The sequence below is a fragment of the Lithobates pipiens genome, unplaced genomic scaffold, assembly GCF_037356315.1.
Source record: "Lithobates pipiens isolate NorthernLeopardFrog02 unplaced genomic scaffold, aLitPip1_a1.2 Scaffold_25, whole genome shotgun sequence".
Classification (NCBI taxonomy): domain Eukaryota; kingdom Metazoa; phylum Chordata; class Amphibia; order Anura; family Ranidae; genus Lithobates; species Lithobates pipiens.
In genome coordinates, this window is record NW_027507787.1 from 22,268,664 (window position 1) to 22,277,123 (window position 8,460).

Here is an 8,460-nt window from a genome sequence, read left to right on the forward strand (position 1 = left end):
CTTTCACCAAATCATGTGGTTTTTCTGCTCTTTACCGCCACCTTTGGTCAACTTCTGTATTGTTACAGCTCTGCTCTTAAAGTAAAACTAAAGTCATTTTTTTATCATTTTTGGATAGAATAAGGGAGGATTATAACCCTTGTCAATTTTATGTGTCTGTGTCTCATTGGGGAGATTTTCCTTCTCTTCCTGTCCCATAGCCACAACAGGAAGTGAGAGGAAGTCCATCCAAAGTGAGCTAATCCCTGATTATCATCAGAATTAGTGTCCCCATTGGACGATTTCCCCTTTTTTCCTGCTCGGGTGACAACGCAAAATTTAGAATTGTATTTCAATTTCATTCATGGTGATAATGGTAAACAGGATAAATAGCGAGGGTAAATCTCCCAAACAGGGCACAGACAGCAATGAAAACAGGTGTTACAATCCCTCTCCAGTCTATCCAAAACAAAAACAAAAAACTGTTTTACTTTTAGTTCTACTTTAAGCAGTTTGTAGACTGTATTTTGTTCACTGCCTGGGCTGTGGAAAATGCCCATAGCACAACCTGGAGCCAGTGTACAAATTATGAACCAAGTTTGGTGCCTATTTAGGATACTGGAATAGTTGGTTGTATCTAAAACCTCTTTCACACTGGGGCAGTTTTCAGGTGCTTTAGCGCTGGAAAAAGTCTCTGCTCAAAGAGCCTGAAAACCACCGCCCATTCATTCCAGTGTGTCTTTTTCACACTGGGGCGGTGTGCTTGCAGGACGTTCCGAAAAGTCCTGCAAGCAGCATCTTTGGGGTGAGTTGGGAGCGCTGTTTTTAGAGCTCCCAGAATGCCTATTGGAATGAATGGGCTGTGCTTTGAAAGCGCCGCAAAAGAGGGGTATTAATCCTTATTTGAGGTTAAAAGCTCCCCGATAGCGGCCGAAAAGCAGCGCTAAAGCACAGCTAAAACCAGCGGTGCTTTAATGCTAATGGCATGTGAAAGCAGTCTAAAGGCTCATTCACGTTGCAATGCAAGTGTTAACACTTGTTGGATCTGTATGCGTCGCCTCATGTTGCATATTTTAAAAGGCTCTAGATTGACTTGAAAGGAATACTACAGATCAAAAGTACCCAAAAAGCAGCCTGTAGGACTTTTTTTTTCAATACATAATAATACAAAGCATTGGTTTAAAAAAACTGTCAATAGACAATAGGTTTTCTTGTACCTGTGCATCTTGCAGACATCTGGTGTGCAGTAGCCCTAAGGCTGGTCATAGATATCTCAGGGCAAAGAACAATGAGCAGCAAGATACTTATTTGTGCTTCTATGACTTGAGATATTCAGTCCTCACCCTGCAATGACAGCGGTTTACAAGTGATACTTATGACCCTTCACTATTTTATGTCAAATCATTTTTTATTAAAAAATTTCTTGCAGTACAGATCAAGTAGAAAAAGACATATACGTCTCCAGTTCCGATTATATATCAAATCAAACATGGCACATAGGCACAACACTCAGAGTACAAATGTAACCATAGGTAGAAATAGTCTCCATCTAAAAGACATAGCTGTCAAGACTATCACATTAATCAGTAAAATGTGTAATATCAACCAATCAAGTACAGGAGCGCTTTGAAAATTATAATCTAGAATACCGTGTCCTAGCACTGTTTGTAAGATTGATCAAGAAAATGGTATAGTAACATACATCATTTCATGCAAAGATGAGTTTGTATTTAAAGGTAAAGTAAAGGTAACCTGCAGGAGTGGGCAATAAGAATCAGAAAACTAAATAAATATTAAACAGTAAATTGTCAGGTCACCTTGAGGCGAGGTGACAGGTGCACGTCGTAGGGATCAGGAGTGCACCGCAAGGTTGTGGACCCTACGGCTGACTGCTGCAGATGGGGGACAGATCCTACTGGGGTTAGAGCGTAAGATTCCCTGGGGCGCAGAGTCTAAGAGCCAGCAGGTGTTCACCAGCGCATCCAGTGGTGAGGATGGACTTGGCTGCAACTGGCTCCAGGTCGCGACCCCCAGGGTCCCCCAGCTCACACCCACAGTAGGCAACAGGAGGATAGGGATGGTGAGGGACAAAGCCAAGGTCGGGGCCACAAGCAGACAAGAATAGTCGGGTACACGCCAAAAGGTCAGGATCACAGGCAAACAGGGATAGTGAAGACACGCCAAAGTCGGTAACGGAAAACAGAAGCAGAGCACACGGCAGGAAACAGGACGCTAACACACAAAGGAATACACAATGGTTGATCAGTACTGATGGCCTGCAGTGCACAGGTTAATATAGGACTCCCTGATAGGGCCTGGGGTGGAGCCATGCTTAGAGGAGAGGTTATAAAAACCACCAGGTGGAAGCGGCTGGGCTCTTAGGCTGAAGACATGAGGGGAGGTAAGCAAACACAGGAAGATCACTGCATAACCATGACATAAATTGTGAAAACAGATTTATAAAACATGCTGGAATATTTACATATTCCTAGCAGATGTTACATGAGTTTTCCTGAAAGCTGAGTTTAGTTTTTGCTCAAAACTATAGTAAGGCACAACTGGCACTTCTTGTTGCTCGTTGGACGATTATGCAATCTTGGATATCCAAACATCCCCCTATGTTGCTAGCGGTACAAAAGGCTATCGAATCACTTTTCTATATGGAACGACTGGACGCCATCACCAGAACTCCTCGTCCTACACACCGTTTCTTTGCGAGATGGCGTAACTATATGGAGGTCACTTTAACTCACGCTGACATTCAGACAGCAATGCATCCATTCCGATTTACGGCTTGGTATCTCCAAAAGAATCTGGCTGGCTCTTTGGGTAGGCTTAAATTGTCTCCCCGGGGAGATCCTGCGGCCTATAGGCCACCTTGACATTCTGACCCTAAGATGTGCATTTCTCATCATAACTGTGCGTTTCCTCCTCTTTTCTTCATTCTAGAGGTTGTGACCCTGAGGCTACTGATTTTACTCATATCTCTGGTATATTAAGATTGTATAGGCTATTGGGACCCACTTGGGTCCGTTTGCCCCGAACCTGGGGCTATACTGCCATTGGTTCTTTTCTACTCGCTACATAAGTGTTTGTATCTGTATACTTTTATTCTCTACAGTTATCTTCTGTAACCTTTTATTTGTAAAACCAAATAAAAAATTTTCAAAAAAAATAAAAATAAAACTATAGTAAGTTTTGGGGTTAATTGTGCTAAATTGTACTTTGGCATCAGTTTTGCTGGGCTGTATAGAAGTTCTGCCTGGTCATAGGTGGGGTTGTACACCTGTGGGAGGCTTTAGAACGCAGTCTGGTTGGATGCATTGGGTACCAATCTTCATCTCGGAGCCAATCAGTGGGTGCGTTTGTCTCACTGCGTAATCTTGGAGAGGGTACTTAAGGTGCCAAAGTCAAGTGGTTCTGGGTTCCGGTCCAGAAGTTGTTGCTGACTCCGTGGTCCTGGACCTCCTGACCAGCCCCCAGGGGCCCTCATGGCCTGGGGTGCGGATCCTTCAACTTCTGAGCCTCAGAACTGGCTAGTTCGAGGCGCAGTAACTGGAAGGAGGATTCTAAGGTGTTCCAGTGCCGTCTCAGGTTTTGGAGAGGCCCAGCAACTTTACACGCGACCAGGGGAGGACTCTTCAATAAGAGAGCCACGCACAAGGCTGGCTGCTCGGTAAGAGTCTGGAAGCTGAGCTGCCATGGACATTGAATCCACAATTCTTACAGTATTGCCAGACCAGCTGAAAGATTCTGGTACAGTAAGAAAAATTCCTACTTCTATCCTTCCAGTTATAACTAAAGTTTCCAACCAAGTCTGTGTGAGAGACTTTGAAAAGCTAGAATTACCTGTTGGCTGCTAAACCCAAATTTAAAGATTTATCCAACAGTTAAAGAGTCCAGTTGCGAGTGGCTGTTCTCTGGATTGTGTACAGAGAGAGAGACTTTTATTGAAGTCAGCAGTTTCAAGCACCTGAGCTAAACTTTACCCTGATACCCTCTATTCCCAACTTAGAGACTGAGTTTGTTCAACTGTTTTATGCAAAATAAAAATCCTAACAAGGAATTCAAGTGTCGATCTCTACAGTCACTGGGTCATCAACCCTGAGAACCCCTAGACAAGAGCAACGAGTTCGAGCTGGCGGAGGTAATCGGCAGGCCCAGAAAAATTCAGCAGCTTCTTCGAGGGTAAGTGCTACATACATATATATAAAGTGGATATAAAAAGTCTACATATCCCTCTTAAAATGTCATGTTTCTGTGATGTAAAAAGTGAGACAAAGATAAATTATTTCAGAACTTTTTTCCACCTTTAATGTGACCTATAAATCGTACAACTCAATTGAAGAACAATTTGAAATCTTTTAGGTGAGGGGTGGAAGGTAAAAATAAAAAATAAAATAATGTGGTTGCAGAAGTGTGCATACCCTCTTATAACTGGGGATGTGTTCAGAATTAAGCAATCACATTCAAACTCATGTTAAATAGGAGTCAATACACACCTGCCATCTTTTAAAGTGTCTCTGATTAACCCAAAATAAAGTTTAGCTGTTCTAGTGGGTCTTTCCTGACATGTTCTGAGTCACATCCTACAGCAAAAGCCAGGGTCCGCAGAGAGCTTCCAAAGCATCAGAGGGATCTCATTGTTAAAAGGTATCAGTCAGGAGAAGGGTACAAAAGAATTTCCAAGGCATTAGATATACCATGAGACACAGTGAAGACAGTCATCATCAAGTGTAGAAAATATGTGACAAAAGTGACATTGCCAAGAACTGGACGTCCCTACAAAATTGATGAAAGGACGAGAAGAAAAATGGTCAGGGAGGCTGCCCAGAGGTCTACAGCAACATTAACCACTTGCCAACTAGTCGCCGCAGTTGTACTGCGGCACAATGGCACAGCTGGGTGGAACAACGTTATGTAACGTTGCTTCACCCTTTGGCCAATAGGGGTGGGCACATGGCCCCTGCTTGCCCACAGAGCCGCCGGGGTCCCGCGATCGCTTGGGACACATGGAGTACCTTGATCTGTGTGTGTAAACACACAGTTTCCAGTTCTCTGAGGGGAGAAGTGACAGATCGTCTGTTCATACAGAGTATGAACAGCAATCTATGTCTTCCTCTACACATTCCCCTCCCCCTTCAGTTAGAACACACACTAGGCAACACATTAACCCTTTGATCACCCCCTAGTGGTTAACCCCTTCACTGCCAGTGACATTTTTACAGTAATCAATGCATTTTTATAGCACTTATCGCTGTAAAAATGCCAATGGTCCCAAAAATGTGTCAAAATTGTCTGACATGGGGGCGCATGCGCGCAGCTCGACGTGATGGACGTCTGCCACTAGAGCTCCGCACTCCCCGCAACGATCCCGGGACTTTCTGAGGCTATCTCCACACCCAGGCAACCCGTCGGTACGGCTCGCCGATACCGCCGTGCACCCCCCGGGATGGTCCTGACAGGCCATCGGGGTAAATCAAAGCCTAAGCCGATCAAAGAGGCGCTCGCGCGGGCCTCGTCCAAGATGGCCGCGAAAGCACAAGCTCTGGCTCCCTCACAGCGTTCCAGCTCTCCCGCTGATACGGCGGATCCTCACAGTGAAGATTCCGATGAGGAAGGTGGGCGCAACAAAGAGGACTTCCCTGCACTTCCTAAGCCAGGTATGCCGCAAACTGACCTCCTTGCTCACTTTGAAAAAATGCTACATAAGGCCCTGAAAGTGACCTCAGAACAAATAACCACCAAACTGACTCACGAGATACGTGAATTAGGCCAGCGCACTGCTGACCTTGAGACCCGTGCAGACGACATGGAACTGACCCTTAAAGAGCATGAGCAAGAACATCTAGCTCTTCGTGAGGAAAACGCAATGCTCCTCTCTCGGCTAGAAGATGCCGAGAATCGCTCAAGGAGGGCAAATTTGCGCCTCCGTGGCATTCCGGAAACGGTGCAAGATATACAATCTTTCACCACAGCCTTATTCCAAGAGCTATCTCCGTCAATACCGATCGAGCGTCTGGAATTTGACCGGATACACAGGGCCCTGACACGCCGGCAACCTGATGGCCCCCCACGGGACATCATTGTGAAACTTCACTTTTTTAGGTCCAAGGAACAACTTCTCGCTGCTGCCCGCAGTAAAGAAGACACCCTTACATTTCAAGGGCATGCATACCAGTTATTTACTGATTTGGCCCCTCTTACAATTGCAAAGCGGAGAGCCATGAAGCCGCAACTACAAGTACTTATTCACCATCAAATCAAATATATGTGGCGTTTTCCTTTCGCTCTTCACTTTACCTATAACGGTCAACAATATACCTGTACCTCTCCGGAAGCTCTCCAGCGCCTCCTTGAGTCCCTGCATCTAACACCGCAAGAACAATCAACCGAGATCTCACTCCCACGCACCCCTGCTCGTCTCACCCCATACCCTCACGTGATGACCCCTAAACGAGACCCCAGGGATATACGCTCTCCAAGATCTATCCGGAAGGGTACACCGGCGAGGGCCTCTGCAACAAATTCTTACAGCCCTAAAGTGTTCGTACCTCGCTGACCGGACTCTACCGCCCTTCTGCTTGTTATTTTGTCTTTACCCACATTTTGGGCGTTTTGAGCCTTAGCCCGGTGGTTCAATTTACCTGTTATGGTTACTGGTCACCTGTATACTTGGTGCATTTTTGAACTTGTTTTTTGGTTTTGCCTTTTGATTTTTGATTTTTGATTTTTGATTTTTGATATTTAGATTTTTGACTTTTGATCCTTGACTTATTGTTTTCTGATTTTAGATTATTTGCTTTTGATTTTCGAGAGACTGTTACGTGGTATTGCAGGTCCCTTCTCCTTCCACTGTATTATGCCCAGGGACCCCCTTGTGAGCTATGTTAAAAAAAAATTTTTTTTCTTTTATTCATCATGGGGGTCCATGTAATCTGAACCTTAGTTAGCCATGGAGAATGCACCTGCTTAGTTAACTGTTTCTCCTCAATGTCCCCCTTAAAGTTGATCTACCCCTACCCCTCTCCAGCCCTTCCCTTCCCCCTCCCCCTCTTCCCCCCCCTCCCTCTCCTCCCCCCCATCCCTTCTCCCTCCCCATCCCTCCTCCCTCCCCATCCCTCCTCCTTCCTCCCCCATCCCTCCTCCCTCCCCCCCCCCTTAGGATCTGACACTGGAATTGTTTTTTCTTTATTTTTACACCACTCTATATTGTATGAAGGTTATAGTTAGAGTACATTTTTTGACCTAATTTGTACGGCTCTTGGTTGTTTTAGTATGTTTTATATTATATTACTTGCAATGCTTCTCCCTGTCCCGGTGCGTTGCGGGGGACAGTCACTGCTTCCCCCCACCTAGGTGCGCCCTCCCCATGGCGGACTCCTCTGCTGTCGGGACCACGCACGTTAGAGTCGGGCGATTCAGACTTTTCCGACTCGCACTAGTCTACCTAATTTTCGCCTTACATGTCTACTCTGATGCCTCTCTATCTTTCTTCCTATTCACTCGTTTATCTCCTAACTCACTCTCTCTCCAAACCCTTTTTCCTATTTCTGGTCGGTGGGCCTGGGGGGACCCCGGGTCATACTATAATATTTTCCCATGTCTTAGCCCATGGCTCCCTTAAATATATTATCACTTAATGCCAAAGGTCTTAATTCACCTAATAAAAGGGTTAAAGCATTTCGTTCTTTCGTATCCCTAAAAGCGGGTATAGTAGCATTACAAGAAACGCATTTTTCTACAAATAATACTCCTAAGTTCTTCAGTAGCAGTTACCCCTTGGTGTATACAGCCTCTGCGGCTACAAAACAGCGGGGGGTCCTCCTGGCGCTCCATCGTTCCCTTCCGTTTACGTTTGCCTCAGCTATCCGAGATCCTGAGGGACGCTATATTATTTTGTCTGGCTTTTTACAAGAATCTGAAGTAACTTTAGTTTCCTACTATGCCCCTAATTCCAATCCCATTCCCTTTTTTTCTCATCTTTTTCAAGTCATTAAATCTCATCTTAAAGGCACATTGATTATGTGTGGAGACTCAAACTTAGTCATTCACCCTTCTATTGATAAGTCTCCCTATATGCCAGACCATCATTCGCTATCGGCAAAATTTCGATCATTGCTCCAACAATACTATCTATTAGACACGTGGAGGGAATGTAACCCCGCAAAGAAAAATTACTCCTTTTTCTCTAATCCTCATAATTCATTTTCCAGAATTGACCACATATTTATCCCAGTAGCATCCTCTCCCGTCCTGCTCCAATCTCTCATTCACCCAATCACCTGGTCCGACCATTGTGCAGTGATTACCACTATCTCTTCACTTGTGCCACAATCCAGCGAAAGATTTTGGCGCATGAACGATAAATATCTCACGAACTAATCTTTTAGACTTGACATCGAAGTAGCATTACGTGATTATCTCATGCACAATGCCGTCCCAGGCACTTCCCCCGTTCTTTTATGGGAAGCCCATAAA